The sequence below is a fragment of the Pteropus medius genome, unplaced genomic scaffold (assembly GCF_902729225.1).
Source record: "Pteropus medius unplaced genomic scaffold, Ma_sr-lr_union100, whole genome shotgun sequence".
Taxonomy (NCBI): Eukaryota; Metazoa; Chordata; class Mammalia; order Chiroptera; family Pteropodidae; genus Pteropus; species Pteropus medius.
Genome location: NW_024348304.1, coordinates 6,357,115 through 6,363,189, shown reverse-complemented (window position 1 = coordinate 6,363,189; position 6,075 = coordinate 6,357,115). Strand labels below are relative to the sequence as shown.

The window sequence follows — 6,075 nt, the reverse complement described above, 5'->3', positions numbered from 1 at the left end:
TAACGGAAGTTCCAGATTTCTAGCTCCTTAGACAGAATTTTAGTATCTGTATGAAGAATATTGTGCTTTTTCTTGGCAAACATGGTATACAAAAAATATTCCAACTGTCTGCTAAAATGAAAACATGAAACAAAAAATCAAAACAGCAAATCTGTACACTTATCTCAATTAAAAAATTCAATTGTTTTTCATGTACGAACTAAAGATCTTCAGTTATAAGAACCTCTAGGTAGAAAGAAATGTCCTATGGCTACAAAAGGCATCATTAGAAATGCTAAAACTTCTTTATACTTGTCAGGTTTTATACAAAAAAAATTTGATAGTATTTTAATTAAAGTAAGCATTAATATATACCATGCATTACAGGTAGAAATTCTTTAGAGTGTTCATAATACAGAATTCATAGTCTACGACCATGCTACTCTGAACAAGCTTGATCCTGTCGGATCTCAAAAGCTAAGCAAGGTCAGGCCTGGTTAGTACTTGGATGGGAGACCACCTAGGAAGACCAGGTGCTGTAAGCATAAAAAATAAAAAAAATAAGGGATTGGAAGCTGACAAGGTCCTTGCAATCTGTGAGGTCAACCAAGGGTTACCTCGCCTAAATAGATAGATAGATAGATAGATAGATAGATAGATAGATAGATAGATAGATAGATAAATAAGAATTCATAGATATTAAAACATTTAAAAATAAATATAATTTAGTCAACCCACGTTTATTGAGCATCCCTTTATTTTATTCTAATGCATTTATTTTGGTATTTTCTTTCAATTTTTTTTCTCTCTCTCTCTCTCTCTTTTATGTAGAATAAATAAACCAAGGAACTTCTGCACTACGTGTTCTCTGAAGGCAGAGTTTTCAGGTTCTTCAACAGATAATTTTCGTAAATGTGAAGCGCATTTTCACATGCGCTTAAGCATTTTTGGTTTGGACAAGCGGTATGTTTTTTAGCATCTTCTGAGTTGAGTCCGATTCATCGGTTCATGTCTAAAGTATTACTTTCCCTTGGGGCAAGACTGACCAGCGTGTGGAGTAGGAGAACAGTAGGAAGTTGTTTTAGCAGAAGCGGAAGAGCTTCGATTCAGGATGTTGTGTTCTGAGAGGGGACTAGTTTTCCTTTAAAATTTAAGACTAGTTCCAATTGAAAGGTTTTTTTCAATATTTTGTATATAAAATGTGTTATTTGAACACTATTCTTCTATTGGATAGGCATTTCATTAAGTTATTTCAGTGGTTTGTTGTGCTGAGGTTGATTTATTGGAAACTATTTCTTTTAATAGAAATACATATCAAATTTATCATGATTTTAAGACAAATAAGATTCAATAAACAGATATTCGAGAAATGTATATCAAAATCTCTATGGAACAGATAAATCTGTTATGTAAAATAAAACACAGCTATCTCTTTATTGAAGAATTCCCTTCATTGCCAGCATACTGACTAATCTGTTTCTATTTCCTTTTGGATCCTTATAGCTCTTTATGCTTGTCCCAGAATTGTTAAGTGCATGTCGGCAGCCATCCATCAGCTCATTCTGGCCTCCTGAAATGGCTCTAGAAGGCTACATCTAGACTCTATGAAGAAATTAATTTTACCTTTTGAAAGAAGGGCGATGCTATAACCATAGAACACCACTTTGGATATCTTTAGAGGATATGAATCATTTTCAGTCAAAACAAATGTGACTATTTTCAATGTACTCACCCTGCCCAGGCCATTACTAAAGAGGTTTTCTTTTGCCTTCTGCCATAAAGGACATTTACAAATGATATCAGAGGGTGAGCACCATCACTTTTTAAGAAACGTTATAGTGTCAGTTATTATTATTATTTTGTTGTTGTTGTTGGAAGGATTAAAAAAGGACAGCCCTTGGGAAATTCGCAACTTAAGTGGTTTGCCTTTCTCCAGGTACCAGTGAAGTCCTTCTCTGCCGGTTCCTAGATGCTGAAACTTTCCATAGAAATCCAGTCTCTTCTGCTAACTGTCATCATTGAGAATATTTGATGCATTAGGTTAGCTAATAATATCTAAAGGTAATGCCCTCCCAGAAAGTTTGTATATTAGGAAATATGACACTGATGACATTAACATTAACGCTGATAACACTAAGATAGCACAAATGGCCTTGTAATGGGTTGACAAGAGAGACCTTCCCTTCTGAAAAATTCCCAGTAATTACATATTCTGAGGTGCACTTCCTGACTGGCCAAATTTAGTGCTGGGGAAACATCAACAAACATTTGTCATAAGCTCAAGAACGGTATCATTGTATCACCTCTCCTTATATGAAATCCTTTGTTTTAAATAAATCTTTTGGGTAAAAAAAACCTAGAAGAATTGCCCATTTCTGATGACACACACACACAAACACACACACTGCATCAGAAATAGATAATATATGCATGTATGAATAGATATATATTGTGTGCATAGATATACATGCATTTTATATATCCATGTACATACATATAAAATTCAGAAATTTATGTACATAATATATATACACATATATATCCAAACATATATAATACATACATTTATAAAATTCAGAACTATGTAAATGTATATATAGTTCTGAGTTTTTGGTCTTGATTCTTTTAACTGTACAAGTGTGATGTGTGAAGAGCTGACCATCTACTGATCCATCTATTGGTTGAAATCATATTTTTTTTTCCAGTTTCCAACTATTCTATATGACCTTAGTGACAACTCATTTTTAAAAATGATGAGCATTATGCTGTGTTTCCTATTAGAAGTATAGATGCAAGAAACATATTACAAAGGATGAAAAATGTAACTACACGTTGCAATCTATTTCGTATGTAGGTCATTCTCTTTGATCCTCACTTGAAAGCATTACCATTTCCAGAAGATGTTACAAAAAAATAAAAAGCAATTACCACCTCATCTCAGTTAGAGAAGCTTATAGTATTAAGAGTTCATCACATTTTTCACTCTTCTTCTTTTCCTGCCTGAAAAACAATGTTACATGGTTTCAGGCCAAGAAGTTGTGATTTTACTTTTCCATTAGGATTTTTTTTCTTTAGACTTAAAAGAAAATTCAACTTGCGAGTAGTGCTTTTTAAAAAGAGTCCTAAAAAATAAAGAAAAGGATGCTCATCCTTCTCCTGAACAGGAAACCGTAGTTAGGTGATGCTGTCTGTTAACACCATCACTGAATATTAAAATGACAGTACTGTTTTAGTGAAATACTTTCTATTATCCACAATAGGTTTTTAATAAAAAAAAAAAATTATGAAATTTGAAATTCAGCAATTTTAGACTGTATTAATACCACAGACTTTACTTTTTATAACCTTAAGTCTAAAATTCAAAAGAATTTTTACTATATTTTACTAATTTATTCTCTAGGTAAGGTAAGGCATTTTTAATTAATGTTTTATTAATAAAGAAGCAGGGGCAGCAGTGATGAGTCACCTAGTTGTAGTTTGTGGAAGAATTGAAATTAAAAATTTGTTTCTTGAAACATAAGCCCTTAAATAGACTACTTAATGCCAAGAATATTTAATCACTTGCTTAGAATATTCAACAGTGGGAGCATAATTTTGTTACACTCCTGATTATGATGAATTTGTATTTAATAAGGCATTTTACTATTTTAGGGCCTTGTTGTTTCATGAGACTTAATTTAGGAATCTGATAAATATCTTAAACTCCCATTGTCTTAGTTATTTTAAAGTGAATCACAAATGGGCGGGGAGGGAGAGGTTTGAGAGATTAAACCTCTTGCCCCCAAACACTTTCTATTTCTAATATCCAACTATATGATTATCTTTACAAATACATTATGCATATCAAATGAATCATAAGCAATTCATATTTTAAGCCGAGTTGTATTAACTATTTCAAACACTTTATTTTCATTATGTTATGTAAACCTCAAAACTATTTAAGTGTAAGTAAGTACTACGACCCCATTTACAAATGACAAAATCGATGTTCACAAAATATAATATTTCCCCAAAATTTACATGAGTGGTTACTGGCGAATCCTGAATTTGAAGAGATCTGTTTGACATGAAAGCTTGAAGTGTTCATAGAAGGGTTATATTTTCTCCCCAGTGGCCTCATATAGGTAAGGAATTTATAATACCAGATGACAACAGCTGTCACAACAAACCAGTGGCCCACCCTCCTTGTCAGAGGCAGGGACAGACCCATGGCCATTCGGAGTGTGTCTTCTTACCAGAATGTGAGACAGAAAAGGAAACCAAGAATCTCTGTAAAACTTTCTTGGAAGCCAAAGAGAGATGCTCTTCAGTGATCACCCACTCTATTTGGACCCATCAACATTTTCTAAATCAGTAAAGTATGTATCTGAATATCTTATGGAAGGAGCCACTTATCAAAATCATATAACCAGTGATTTGGGCATTATATGGGCCTTGATGGAAAAATTAATAAAGTCTCCAAGAGAATCACCATATACCCCTAAATGAACCCAAGGCCACCATTATCCGAATTATTGGTGAGAAGAAGAAATGATGTTGAGAAACGTTTGCCTACTCAGAGCTCCATAATTCAATATTGGAAATGTGATACAAGTCTATTACACGTGGAGATAAGAAGTTTGGTGATAATATGCTAAAAATGTGGGAAAAATCCCATTTTTATACTCATGGGGAGATTAATTAACATTGATTTATCTTTTATAACAGCTCAAGTTAGAATGAGTTATGGTTGGTAGGAAAAATTGTCTTTAGTTCAGAGCAGGATCCATTGAAATGAAACTTCATATGTGAATAAAACTCAAGAAAAAGTAATTTTTGTCACTTGTTGATCAAGTCAAAGAATCTATGAAATCTGAAGTAAAGAAATAGGAATTTTAGAATGCCTTCTGATTTCATTCAAATTTGAGTCTGGCAAAATATTTTTATCAAAATAGAGATGAATAATCATACTAGTCAGGACCACAGTGACTGCCCAAAGTTAAGGGTACTCAGAAAACAGAAAACATTTTCCTTTCTAAATGTCCTTTTCTTCATGATTGCATCAGAAACTTCACATTTCATTGATCAACTGGGATCCTTGTTTCTACTGTATATAAATGAGTTTCATCTCTTCTGATTTCATTTTCTAAAGAGTAAAAATTCCTAGCCTCTAACCAGAAACCATGAAACCAAATGGCTGAGAATTTTTTTAAATTATAATAAGCCTCATAATAGTTGAAGGGCAGGTTTATGTGCACTTGCTATAATATCATTACAAAAACATAACATTTAGCATACCCTAAAGTAAAAAAGGGCAGACATATTGAACGTTTATAGATTGCTGAAAATTCATATCCTTTTAACCTACACATTCCTATGACATCCTAATTTTTTTTTTTTATCTTATTAACGCAAACCTTGGGGGAAAGCATCTATGGATTTATGAGTTGTGATCTAATCTAGAACGTTAATGCTGCTTCGCATGCACCTAGCCTTTACTCTCTCACTCTCCGATATGAAGAGTGGACAGACCGTAGAAAATTCTTCCTTTGGATTCAACATCACCATCGCTTTATGCTTTTCCATTTCAGTTTTTTTAATTTTCATCCTCTTTCATTTCTACACACAGAGTCTTCAAAGTGTATGTTTCCTAAGAGTTTGAAATGAGAACTCTTTCCTTTCCTTCCAGGACAGTGGCTTCCCTCACCTCACGATCCACATTGGCACACAGGCAAAACTGCATTTCATTTTCATTTTTAAATATCAGTCTCTGCAAAATGTCCAACGGAAATCTAAAACTAAATATATTCAAAACGGTACACCTGTTCCTACATATGTATTTCGTAGCTCAGTTGCTACTCACTTGACCAAGTTAAAAATTTCAGAATTATCTTTGACTCCAACATCCCAATAATCCAATCAGAGACTGTTGATTCTGGATCCAAAACGCCTTTAGAGTATGTCTATGTGCATTACTATTCTCATATGTAATCTAGTGTCCTGCTCAAAAAAATGGTAGGAAAATGGTCTTCCTACCATTTTTCATCTGTTATTTTATTTTTGGATCTGATGCTGAAGCTATATTTTTGAAATTCAAATCTAAGCATGTGACTCATT

The 6,075-nt window shown here is 33.2% G+C and overlaps 1 pseudogene; it reads left to right on the top strand.

Moving 5' to 3' along the window:
* The first annotated feature begins 405 nt into the window (after window positions 1-405).
* Window positions 406-524, top strand: LOC120616311 (uncharacterized; annotated as a pseudogene).
* The last annotated feature ends 5,551 nt before the right edge of the window (window positions 525-6,075 follow it).